The 13,430-nt window shown below is 44.2% G+C and overlaps 1 pseudogene across 1 annotated transcript in view; it reads right to left on the minus strand.

The window, feature by feature from the left end:
- Positions 1 to 13,430, minus strand: part of LOC311100288 (serine/threonine-protein kinase TAO1-B-like) — a 42,016-nt pseudogene that overhangs the window by 5,189 nt on the left and 23,397 nt on the right. Inside the window, exons 11-15 of the transcript XR_014615730.1 lie at positions 13,165 to 13,332; positions 12,448 to 12,648; positions 10,094 to 10,234; positions 9,584 to 9,820; positions 1,675 to 1,803 (exon numbers count right to left, since the gene is read on the minus strand). The product of XR_014615730.1 is annotated as a serine/threonine-protein kinase TAO1-B-like (transcript). The remainder of the gene's footprint in view (positions 1 to 1,674; positions 1,804 to 9,583; positions 9,821 to 10,093; positions 10,235 to 12,447; positions 12,649 to 13,164; positions 13,333 to 13,430) is intronic.

A 13,430-nucleotide genomic window follows, 5' to 3' on the forward strand; every position in this document is an offset into this window, starting at 1 on the left:
CGTTACCTGTGTGTGTGTGTGTGTGTGTGTGTGTGTGTGTGTGTGTGTGCGCATATTCGGAAAGTATTCAGACCCCTTGACTTTTACAAATTTTGTTACATTACAGCCTTATTCTAAAATGGATTTTAAAAAAAATATTCCCCTCATCAATCTACACACAATACCACATAATGACAAAGCAAAAACAGGTATTTAGAATTTTGTGCAAATATATCAAAAAAATAAACATTTACATAAGCATTCAACCCCTTTGCTCAGTACTTTGTTGAAGCACTTTTGGCAGCGATTACAGCCTTGAGTCTTCTTGGGTATGACGCTACAAGCTTGGCACATCTGTATTTGGGGAGTTTCTTCCATTCTTCTCTGCAGATGCTCTCTAGCTCTGTCAGGTTGGATGGGGAGCGTCACTGCACAGCTATTTTCAGGTCTCTCCAGAGATGTTAGATCGGGTTCAAATCCAGGCCACTCAAGGACACTCAGAGACTTATCCCGAAGCCACTCCTGTGTTGTCTTGGCTGTGTGCTTAGGGTCGTTGTCCTGTTGGAAGGTGAACCTTCGCCCCAGTCTGAGGTCCTGAGCGCTCTGGAGCAGGTTTTCATCAAGGACCTCTCTGTACTTTGCTCCGTTCATCTTTCCCTCGAACCTGACTAGTCTCCCAGTCCCTGCCGCTGGAGAACATCCCCACAGCATGATGCTGCCACCACCATGCTTCACCGTAGGGATGGTGCCAGGTTTCCTCCAGACATGACGCTTGGCATTCAGGCAAAAGAGTTCAATCTTGGTTACATCAGACCAGAGAATCTTGTTTCTCATGGTCTGAGTCCTTTAGGTGCCTTTTACTGAGGAGTGGCTTCCGTCTGGCCACTCTACTATAAAGGCCTGATTGGTGGAGTGATGCAGAGATGGTTGTCCTTCTGGAAGGTTCTCCCGTCTCCACAGAGGAACTCTGGAGCTCTGTCAAAGTGACCATTGGGTTCTTGGTCACCTCCCTGACCAAGGCCCTTCTCCCCTGACTGCTCAGTTTGGCCGGGCGTCCAGCTCTAGGAAGTCCTGGTGGTTCCAAACTTCTTCCATTTAAGAATGATGGAGGCCACTGTGTTGTTGGGGACCTGCAATGCTGCAGACATTTTTTGGTACCCTTCCCCAGATCTGTGCTTCGACACAATCCTGTCTCGGAGCTCTATGGACAATTCCTTTGACTTCATGGCTTGGTTTTTGCTCAGACATGCACTGTCAACAGTAGGACCTTACATAGACAGGTGTGCCCCTTTCCAAATAATTTCCAATCACTTGAATTTAAGTTGTAGAAAAATCTCAGGGATGATCAATAGAAACAGGATGCATCTGAGCTCAATTTTGTGTCTCATAGCAAAGGGTCTGAATACTTATGTAAATAAGGTAGGTTTTTTATTTTAATAAAATGTGCAAAGATTTCTTAAAAATCTGTTTTCGCTTTGTCATTATGGGGTATTGTGTGTAGATTGATGGGGATTTTTTTTATTTAATCCATTTTAGAATAAGGCTGTAAAGTAACAAAATGTGGAAAAAGGGAAGGGGTCTGAATACTTTCCGAATGCACTGTGTGTATATATGTATATATAAGTGTGTGTGTGTATATATATAAATAAGTGTGTGTGTATATATATTATATATAGTGTGTGTGTGTGTGTGTACCTCTTTAAGCTGCTCCTTGCGTAGTTTGTACTCTCGTTTCTGAGACTCCAGGAAGCTGCTGAGTTCTTTCTTCTGCTGGACCTGAATGTGCTGCTGGAACCTCTTCTCATCGTTGGTAAAGGTCTTCGCCTGCGCGCACGCGCACACACACACACACACACAAGACAGAGAGAAAACCGCATGAACAGGAGTTGCAGGTGCAATGTATTTAGTTCTCATTGTCCTCTGTGTGGAGTGTGTATAGCAGAGATGACTCAAGGGCCACATCAGGATTTAGAAATTCAATCAATCAATCAATCAATTAATTTGCGGGCCAGAAAAAGGGCAGTAATTTTCTAAATATATACAGTACCAGTCAAAAGTTTGGACACACCAACTCATTCAAGGGTATTTCTTTATTTTTACTAGAATAATAGTGAAGACATCAAAATTATGAAATAACACAAATGGAATCATGTAGTAACAAAAAAGTGTTAAACAAATCAGAATATATTTGAGATTTGAGATTTTTCAAACAGCCACCCTTTGCCTTGATGACAGCTTTGCACACTCTTGGCATTCTCTCAACCAGCTACACCTGGAATGCTTTTCCAACTGTCTTGAAGGAGTTCCCACATATGCTGAGCACTTGTTGGCTGCTTTTCCTTCACTCTGCAGTCCGACTCATCCCAAACCATCTCAATTGGGTTGAGGTCTGGGAATTGTGGAGGCCAGGTCATCTGATGCAGCACTCCATCACTCTCCTTCTTCGTTAAATAGCCCTTACACAGCCTGGAGGTGTGTTGGGTCATGTGTCGCAGTGCTAGTTGTGCCACTAGAGATCCTGGTTCGAATCCAGGCTCTGTCGTAGCCGGCCGCGACCGGGAGACCCATGGGGCGGCGCGCACAATTGGCCCAGCGTCGTCCAGGGTAGGGGAGGGATTTGGCCGGCAGGGGATGTAGCTCAGTTGGTAGAGCATGGTGTTTGCAACGCCAGGGTTGTGGGTTCGATAAAATAATGTATGCACTAACTGTAAGTCGCTCTGGGTAAGAGCGTCTGCTAAATGACTAAAATGTAAATGTAATTGTCCTGTTGAAACACAAATGATAGTCCCACTAAGCCCAAACCAGATGCGATGGCGTATCGCTGCAGAATGCTGTGGTAGCCATGCTGGTTAAGTGTGTCTTGAATTCTAAATAAAATCACAGACAGTCTCAAGTAAAGCACCCCCCACACCATAACACCTCCTCCTCCTCCATGCTTTACGGTGGGAAATGCATGCGGAGATCATCCGTTCACCCACACCGCGTCTCACAAAGACACAGTGGTTGGAACCAAAAATCTCCAATTTGGATTCCAGACCAAAGGACACATTTCCTCCAGTCTAATGTCCATTGCTAGTGTTTCTTGGCCCAAGCAAGTCCCTTCTTATTATTGGTGTCCTTTAGTAGTGGTTTCTTTGCAGCAATTCGACCATGGGCCTGATTCACACAGTCCCACAGTTGATGTTGAGACGTGTCTGTTACTTGAACTCTGTGAAGCATTTATTTGGGCTGCAATTTCTGAGGCTGGTAACTCTAATGAACTTATCATCTGCAGCTGAGGTAACTCTGGGTCTTCCATTCCTGTAGCGGTCCTCATGAGAGCCAGTTTCATCATAGCACTTGATGGTTTTTGCGACTGCACTTGAAGAAATGTTCAAAGTTCTTGAAATGTTCCGTATTGACTGACCTTCATGTCTTAAAGTAATAATGGAATGTCGTTTCTCTTTGCATATTTGAGCTGTTCTTTTTTTTTTTTTTTTTTTTTTGTCCGGGGGGATGGATCAGCTTAATATTGCAGATAGATTGTATCTTCTATCAATGTAATTGTCTGCATCACTTCCAATCCCCCATGTTTTTTTTTATTTTTTATATATATATTCCCCTTTATTACTTTTCAACCCCACCATCCTTTCCCTACTTGGAGTAAATTAGTGAACAACAACGCCCAGGCCTCTACTTCCGGTCTATACTTACTATCTACACCTTATGGACAGAGTTAATTTTACAATAATTCTATATATATATATATATATATATATATATTTTTTTTTTTTTTTGCTCCTGAACTACTTCTACTCTCAACCTCTCCGATCATTTTCATGATGTCCATCCGGTTTGCTTCTAAATGCCATATCTTTCTAACTGTGCTCTTTCCCAAAAGCTCCCAACATACAACCTATATACTTATTATGGACACAGTATGCTTACATTATTAGCTATCTTTGTTATTATTTGTTGTTATTTGTTATTAGTCCCATCCTTCAACTCTATTCAATACCTCCCATCTATCTCTTAACACCATCCATATAGGATTTCTATTTGCCATATATATTTCAACCATACTGTGATGTTTTACAAAAGTTCTGAACCTTTCTATTCTCATTGCTTCTACAGATTGTGAATTAAAAATAAACATTTTTGCTAAAAGTATTATTATATTATTGATTGATTGACTATGACTTTTCAGATCACCCAGTAATGCTATCTGCAAGGTTAGTTCCAGGTAAATATTGCAATCCTTTAGCAATTCCTGGACCTGTGTCCAAAAACAAGCTACAAATGGACAGAACCAAAACAAATGATCTAATGATTCTATCTCTTCACAGCAAAATCTGCAGAGCTGGGAAGATTGTATCCCCCATATAAATAACATTCTATTGGTAGCAAGAATTTTATATAATAATTTAAATTGAAAGATTCTAATTTTTGAATCCGGTGTCGTTTTGCGTGTCAGTTCATAAACACTATGCCATGGGATCGGTACGTCAAAGATCTCTTCCCAACTATTTTGCAATCTATATGGGACTGCTGTCAATCCTTTGGTCCTTAAGTGAAACTGATATACTTTTTTATTTATCACAGTTTTCCTTAACCAATTATGTTCTTTAATGCAAGGCCGACAGACAAGTTCCTTACTTTCTCCCCCTTCAACTTTCCTCTTCCACTTTTGCGGTAAGGCTGCAATTATTTGAGCTGTTCTTGCCATAATATGGACTTGGACTTTTATCAAATAGGGCTATCTTCTGTATACCCCCCCTACCTTGTCACAACACAACTGATTGGCTCAAACACATTAAGAAGGAAAGAAATTCCACAAATTAACTATTAATAAGGCACACCTGTTAATTGAAATGCATTCCAGGTGACTACCTCATGAAGCTGGTTGAGAGAATGCCAAGAGTGTGCAAAGCTGTCATCAAAGCAAAGGGTGGCTATTTGAAGAATCTCAAATAAGAAATATATTTGTTTATAACTTTTTTGGTTACTACATGATTCCATATATGTTATTTCATAGTTTTGATGTCTTCACTATTATTCTACAATGTAAAAAATACACTGCTCAAAAAAATAAAGGGAACACTTAAACAACACAATGTAACTCCAAGTCAATCACACTTCTGTGAAATCAAACTGTCCACTTAGGAAGCAACACTGATTGACAATACATTTCACATGCTGTTGTGCAAATGGAATAGACAACAGGTGGAAATTATAGGCAATTAGCAAGACACCCCCAATAAAGGACTGGTTTTGCAGGTGGTGACCACAGAACACTTCTCAGTTCCTATGCTTCCTGTCTGATGTTTTGGTCACTTTTGAATGCTGGCGGTGCTTTCACTCTAGTGGTAGCATGAGACGGAGTCTACAACCCACACAAGTGGCTCAGGTAGTGCAGCTCATCCAGGATGGCACATCAATGCGAGCTGTGGCAACAAGGTTTGCTGTGTCTGTCAGCGTAGTGTCCAGAGCATGGAGGCGCTACCAGGAGACAGGCCAGTACATCAGGAGACGTGGAGGAGGCCATAGGAGAGCAACAACCCAGCAGCAGGACTGCTACCTCCGCCTTTGTGCAAGGAGGAGCAGGAGGAGCACTGCCAGAGCCCTGCAAAATGACCTCCAGCAGGCCACAAATGTGCATGTGTCTGCTCAAACGGTCAGAAACAGACTCCATGAGGGTGGTATGAGGGCCCGACGTCCACAGGTGGGGGTTGTGCTTACAGCCCAACACCGTGCAGGACGTTTGGCATTTGCCAGAGAACACCAAGATTGGCAGATTTGCCACTGGCGCCCTGTGCTCTTCACAGATGAAAGCAGGTTCACACTGAGCACATGTGATAGACGTGACAGAGTCTGGAGACGCCGTGGAGAACGTTCTGCTGCCTGCAACATCCTCCAGCATGACCGGTTTGGCGGTGGGTCAGTCATGGTGTGGGGTGGCATTTCTTTGGGGGGCCGCACAGCCCTCCATGTGCTCGCCAGAGGTAGCCTGACTGCCATTAGGTACCGAGATGAGATCCTCAGACCCCTTGTGAGACCATATGCTGGTGCGGTTGGCCCTGGGTTCCTCCTAATGCAAGACAATGCTAGACCTCATGTGGCTGGAGTGTCAGCAGTTCCTGCAAGAGGAAGGCATTGATGCTATGGACTGGCCCGCCCGTTCCCCAGACCTGAATCCAATTGAGCACATCTGGGACATCATGCCTCGCTCCATCCACCAACGCCACGTTGCACCACAGACTGTCCAGGAGTTGGCGGATGCTTTAGTCCAGGTCTGGGAGGAGATCCCTCAGGAGACCATCCGCCACCTCATCAGGAGCATGCCTAGGCGTTGTAGGGAGGTCATACAGGCACGTGGAGGCCACACACACACACACTATGTCAGCACATTCAACTATGTAAAGAAAAAAGTATTTAATAAGATTATTTCATTCATTCAGATCTAGGATGTGTTATTTTAGTGTTCCCTTTATTTTTTTGAGCAGTGTAGTAAAAAAATGAGTAGGTGAGAATGAGTAGGTGTGTCCGAACTTTTGACTGGTAGTGTAGGTCCATTATATTTCCTCCATACTTTGTCTGTTTTTAGACGTTCCAGTATAGTTCTCCAATGTAGTTCTCCAGTTTAGCCTGGAGTGTTTTCTGGTATACAGTACAGTGGGGGAAAAAAGTATTTAGTCAGCCACCAATTGTGCAAGTTCTCCCACTTAAAAAGATGAGAGAGGCCTGTAATTTTCATCATAGGTACACGTCAACTATGACAGACAAATTGAGAATTTTTATTCCAGAAAATCACATTATGGGATTTTTTATGAATTTATTTTCAAATTATGGTGGAAAATAAGTATTTGGTCACCTACAAACAAGCAAGATTTCTGGCTCTCACAGACCTGTAACTTCTTCTTTAAGAGGCTCCTCTGTCCTCCACTCATTATCTGTATTAATGGCACCTGTTTGAACTTGTTATCAGTATAAAAGACACCTGTCCACAACCTCAAACAGTCACACTCCAAACTCCACTATGGCCAAGACCAAAGAGCTGTCAAATGACACCAGAAACAAAATTGTAGACCTGCACCAGGCTGGGAAGACTGAATCTGCAATAGGTAAGCAGCTTGGTTTGAAGAAATCAACTGTGGGAGCAATTATTAGGAAATGGAAGACATACAAGACCACTGATAATCTCCCTCGATCTGGGGCTCCACGCAAGATCTCACCCCGTGGGGTCAAAATGATAACAAGAACGGTGAGCAAAAGTCCCAGAACCACACGGGGGGGACCTAGTGAATGACCTGCAGAGTGCTGGGACCAAAGTAACAAAGCCTACCATCAGTAACACACTACGCCGCCAGGGACTCAAATCCTGCTGTGCCAGACGTGTCCCCCTGCTTAAGCCAGTACATGTCCAGGCCCGTCTGAAGTTTGCTAGAGTGCATTTGGATGATCCAGAAGAGGATTGGGAGAATGTCATATGGTCAGATGAAACCAAAATATAACTTTTTGGTAAAAACTCAACTCGTCGTGTTTGGAGGACAAAGAATGCTGAGTTGCATCCAAAGAACACCATACCTACTGTGAAGCATGGGGGTGGAAACATCATGCTTTGGGGCTGTTTTTCTGCAAAGGGACCAGGACGACTGATCCGTATAAAGGAAAGAATGAATGGGGCCATGTATCGTGAGATTTTGAGTGAAAACCTCCTTCCATCAGCAAGGGCATTGAAGATGAAACGTGGCTGGGTCTTTCAGCATGACAATGATCCCAAACACACTGCCCGGGCAACGAAGGAGTGGCTTCGTAAGAAGCATTTCAAGGTCCTGGAGTGGCCTAGCCAGTCTCCAGATCTCAACCCCATAGAAAATCTTTGGAGGGAGTTGAAAGTCCGTGTTGCCCAGCGACAGCCCCAAAACATCACTGCTCTAGAGGAGATCTGCATGGAGGAATGGGCCAAAATACCAGCAACAGTGTGTGAAAACCTTGTGAAGACTTACAGAAAACGTTTGACCTGTGTCATTGCCAACAAAGGGTATATAACAAAGTATTGAGAAACTTTTGTTATTGACCAAATACTTATTTTCCACCATAATTTGCAAATAAATTCAATAAAAATCCTACAATGTGATTTTCTGGATTTTCTTTCTCATTTTGTCTGTCATAGTTGACGTGTACCTATGATGAAAATTACAGGCCTCTCTCATCTTTTTAAGTGGGAGAACTTGCACAATTGGTGGCTGACTAAATACTTTTTTCCCCCCACTGTACATGTGTTTCTGTACATCATTATCAATGTTTTTGACCAGTTTCTCTTGTGTGCAAAAGACGTTTATGCATCTCTATATATCTCTCTCTCTGTGTGTGTGTGTGTGTGTGTGTGTGTGTGTGTGTGTGTGTGTGTATATAGATATATATATCTATCTATATATATATATATCTATATATATCTATCTATCTCGGTCTCTGTGTGTGTGTATATATATATATATATCTCGGTCTCTGTGTGTGTGTGTGTGTGTGTGTGTGTGTATATATATATCTCGGTCTCTGTGTGTGTGTGTGTGTATATATATATATCTCGGTCTCTGTGTGTGTGTATATATATATATATATCTCGGTCTCTGTGTGTGTGTGTGTGTGTGTGTGTGTGTGTGTATATATATATCTCGGTCTCTGTGTGTGTGTGTGTGTATATATATATATATATATATATATATATATATATATATATATATATATATATATATCTCGGTCTCTGTGTGTGTGTGTATATATATATATATATATATATATATATATATATATATATATATATATATATATATATATATATATATATATATATATATCTCGGTCTCTGTGTGTGTGAGTTTGTCGCCGTGTGTGTATATTAATGAGGTATACAGTATAAACCCTGGATTGTGTAAAAGTATGGTCACAGTAATAAAATATACTTGGCAAAACGAAAGTAGACATTTATAAAAGCACTTCTATAGCTTCACAATCTGTTTTACAATGGATGGGGGGGGACCAAAATGGCTGCCCAGTGGTTTCAAAACAGTCAGTCATTGAGCGTTTATATACATCATTGGTATGTGTCTCTGTCTCTGTGTGTCTCTCTGTGTGTCTCTCTGTGTGTCTCTCTGTGTGTCTCTCTGTGTGTCTCTCTGTGTGTCTCTCTGTGTGTCTCTCTGTGTGTCTCTCTCTGTGTGTGTGTGTGTGTGTGTGTGTGTGTATCTCTGGCACCCCAATGGTGGAACGGGCTCCCTCGCGACGCCAGGACAGCGGAGTCACTCACCACCTTCCGGAGACATTTGAAACCCCACCTCTTTAAGGAATACCTGGGATAGGATAAAGTAATCCTTCTACCCCCCACCCCCCCCAAAAAAAATAAATAATAATAATAATAATAATAATAATAATAATAATAATTGTAAAGTGGTGATCCCACTGGCTATAAGGTGAATGCACCAATTTGTAAGTCGCTCTGGATAAGAGCGTCTGCTAAATTACGTAAATGTAAATGTAATGTATCTCGGTCTCTGTGTGTGTGTCTCTGTGTGTGTGTGTGTGTGTGTGTGTGTGTATCTCTGTCTCTGTGTGTGTGTCTCCGTACATCTTTCTCCATGGTGGCCTGGTGTCTCTTGACCAGTTTCTCTATCTCCTGGACAAAGCTGTTCCTCTGGCTCTCCAGCTCCTTGTCCAGACGGAGCCGGTGTTCATCCATCTCAGCCTTCAGCTTGTTCTCCAGACCCATCAGGTGTTTCTGGTGCTGCCTCCTCATCCTCTTATAGCCTGACATCTGCTCCCTCAGCTCACTGTCCTGCTCGTGCTCCTGCATCTCACGAGTCACCTGGGGAGAGAGAGAAGGAGAGAAAAGAGGGAGAGAGAGAGGCAGAAAGACAGAGAGAGAGAGAGGTCTGTTAACTTCCTGTTGTGATAACAGTGTCTGCTATTGTGTCACCTGTTGAAGGAGTTGAGTGGTTATTGGAATGTAGAGAAAGGGTTTCCAAACACAGATATTCAAATAACAGAACAGAATAAAAGAGAGAGACGTCTCACCAGTGAGCCAGTGTGTGTGTGTGTGTGTGTGTGTGTGTGTGTGTGTGTGTGTGTGTGTTCTCACCAGTGAGGCAGTGCGTATGGTGGCGAAGTGTTCTCTGTTGCGTTCTCTGTAGTGTTTCCTGGGGGGTTGGGCAGGAGCGGCCGGGGGCTCAGTGGGACAGCCCTGCACCTCTGGGTCACCATGGTAATCCTCATCTTCCTCCTGGCCAAGACATCATCATCATCAACATCATCATGTGTGCATATGCAGTGTGTGCATGTATATAGTGGTGTATCAAGGTGTGTAAAACAGTGTGTGTGTGTATCAAGGTGTGTAAAACGGTGTGTGTGTGTGTATCAAGGTGTGTAAAACGGTGTGTGTGTGTATCAAGGTGTGTAAAGCGGTGTGTGTGTGTGGTATGTATAGCAGTTTATACAACGGACGGGTCTAATCCTGGACGCTGATTGGTTAAAACTGCATTCCAGCCGGTGTCTGTTCCACAAGTTACCACCCGCTAAATCCATCTGACTGCGCAATCCACTGTCTCATCAGCCAAGCCAGGCAGTTTATAAACTTGATCTCCACTATAAAAAGCATCTAGACATTATCTCACATTTTTTTCATTTCAACAGCGGAGATTTGTATTTGTAACATTGTTTCAACATTGAAATTCGATCTCCAGCTGTCCCATAGTAAAGAACATGTAGGGGTCGTGAGTCGGGTCGAGATAGAGAGGCAGCTTTTCTCAGCCAGTTGAAATTATGAATCAGCATCATTTTTATGGATATATACAAAGAAATGTCAATAGAAAACAGGTAAAACGAAATGAAATGCAGCTAGTTTGCAGTCTTTCCAGCTTCAGTTTGAAGTGATTGTTTGCTGTGTTGTTGGCTAGCTCCTCTGAACAACAGTGTCCTGATGAGAGAGCACATTTTCTATGCCAGGTGAAATCGCGCATCATTAGCTCAATGTTATAGATGTATCCAAATAAATGTCATTGCTACGCAGACGACACACAACTAATCTTCTCCTTTCTCCCTTCTGATAACCAGGTGGCGAATCGCATCTCTGCATGTCTGGCAGACATATCAGTGTGGATGACGGATCACCACCTCAAGCTGAACCTCGGCAAGACGGAGCTGCTCTTCCTCCCGGGGAAGGACTGCCCGTTCCATGATCTCGCCATCACGGTTGACAACTCCGTTGTGTCCTCCTCCCAGAGTGCAAAGAGCCTTGGCGTGACCCTGGACAACACCCTGTCGTTCTCCGCTAACATCAAGGCGGTGACCCGATCCTGTAGGTTCATGCTCTACAACATTCGGAGAGTACGACCCTGCCTTACACAGGAAGCGGCACAGGTCCTAATCCAGGCACTTGTCATCTCCCGTCTAGATTACTGCAACTCGCTGTTGGCTGGGCTCCCTGCCTGTGCCATTAAAACCCTACAACTCGTCCAGAATGCCGCAGCCCGTCTGGAGTTCAACCTTCCCAAGTTCTCTCACGTCACCCCGCTCCTCCTCACACTCCACTGGCTTCCAGTTGAAGCTCGCATCTGCTACAAGACCATGGTGCTTGCCTATGGAGCTGTGAGGGGAACGGCACCTCCTTACCTTCAGGCTCTGATCAGACCCTACACCCAAACGAGGGCATTGCGTTCATCCACCTCTGGCCTGCTGGCCCCCCTACCTCTACGGAAGCACAGTTCCCGCTCAGCCCAGTCAAAACTGTTCGCTGCTCTGGCACCCCAATTGTGGAACAATCTCCCTCACGATGCCAGGACAGCGGAGTCACTCACCACCTTCCGGAGACACTTGAAACCCCACCTCTTTAAGGAATACCTGGGATAGGATAAAGTAATCCTTCTACCCCCCCTTACCCCACAAAAAAAAAAAAAAAACATATTGTAAAGTGGTTATCCCACTGGCTATAAGGTGAATGCACCAATTTGTAAGTGGCTCTGGATAAGAGCGTCTGCTAAATGACGTAAATGTAAATGTAAAAACAGCTTAAACAAATGCAGCTACTGTTGTTATTCTGGCTGCACTGTTTGACCTGACTGTAAGTTAGCCGTAGTTGGCTAGCTAGCTAGCAAGAGATAAAAACTTTGCCAACCAGTATGATAATGGAACATTTAGAACTAACGTCCACAGATAAAGAATAAAAAGACTGAACGACTAGGTCGCGTCTCCGGCAACCGAACAAACCACCAGCCGGCTTGGGGAGCAACCCGAGATTTGTGCCGAGACTATATCTCGTGGAAGGATGAAATAGTATGAATAAATGTATCAAAATAAAGTTTTATGAAAATATGTCAATCATTATATGAATATGTTGGTATCCCATTGTATAAAAGTGATAATGCCCTCGAAGCCGGTGTTTGGAGGATATTTTGGCACACTCGGGCATCATCACTTCAGTGTGTGAAGTAGACCCACCGGTTTGAGGTGTATGACAGAGCTGTTGGACATGACCGTGTGGTCTCCCTTCATCAGGTCCAGTTCACTGCGGTTGTCCTGTGCTGCTTCGTTCAGACTGTTGACTGAGCTGCTCTGGGAGCTGATAGACATACTGGGGATGGACTGGTTACTGCCCACACTGTTCACACTGTCTGTAGGACCGGCACCGTGCTCCACCTCCTAGACAGAGAGAGACAGAGAGAGAGACACACAGAGACAGAGAGAGAGAGAGAAAATAGAAAAGAGAGAGACAGAGACACCCAGACAGCGAGAGAGAGACACCCAGACAGAGAGAGAGAGACACCCAGACAGAGAGAGAGAGAGAGAGACACCCAGACAGAGAGAGAGAGACACCCAGACAGAGAGAGAGACACACAGACGGACAGACAGAGACAGACCGACAGACAGAGAGAGAGCGAGAGAAAGAGAGAGACACACACAGACGGACAGACAGAGACTCATACATTCACAGGGAGACAAACAGAGACGGATGTAGACACACACATAGAAAAACAGAGAGTGGTCAGATAGTATGTCGAGCTTCATCCCCTGGCTTTTACCTCTGCTCTGATTGGAACTGAAGATTGTATACAAACTACCCCACACACACATCTCCTCTTCCCATCACACACACACACACACACACATCTCCTCTTCCCATCACACACACTCACACACACACACACACACACACACCTCGTCTCCGTCCTGTGTCTCAGCCTGTGGTCCGTTGTGAGCCTCCTGGAATAGGATCTTCTTCATCTTACGGTACTGCAGGTTGTCCAGCTCTCTGACCGCCTCCTTGGTCCTCAGGATCAGATCCATCAGAACAGAGTCTGGACGCTCTCGCTGGACAAACGCATGCTGAGGAGGGGGAGGAAGGAGGGGGAGGAAGGAGAGGGAGGAGGGGGAGGAAGGAGAGGGAGGAGGGGGAGGAAGGAGAGGGAGGAGGGGGAGGAAGG

Source organism: Coregonus lavaretus (assembly GCF_964263955.1).
Source record: "Coregonus lavaretus genome assembly, chromosome: 24".
NCBI classification, from domain to species: Eukaryota; Metazoa; Chordata; class Actinopteri; order Salmoniformes; family Salmonidae; genus Coregonus; species Coregonus lavaretus.